Raw genomic sequence first — 250 nt, 5'->3', positions numbered from 1 at the left:
TTGCAAATGCAAATTTTTGTGTCATCAGTTCGTCCGGATCTATAGTAGTATATTAGCTCTTTAGTAGTCAGAATTTTCAGAAACCATCTCAGGGATAGGAAACTCATGCTCTATCCTTGGACATGTAATGCTCTCGAAGCAAACTATGTACGGCTTCATGCCTTATCACTTTTTTTAATCAATATATAGCAACCGACTTTTTAAAAAAAAAAAAAATCTGTCGACTAAGCATCTCATCTCTATATATGTG

Source organism: Pinus tabuliformis, chromosome J (genome assembly GCF_031772625.1).
Source record: "Pinus tabuliformis cultivar Carrire ecotype Pingquan chromosome J, CPIR1, whole genome shotgun sequence".
NCBI lineage: Eukaryota > Viridiplantae > Streptophyta > Pinopsida > Pinales > Pinaceae > Pinus > Pinus tabuliformis.
Note: the sequence above shows the minus strand (reverse complement) of the source record.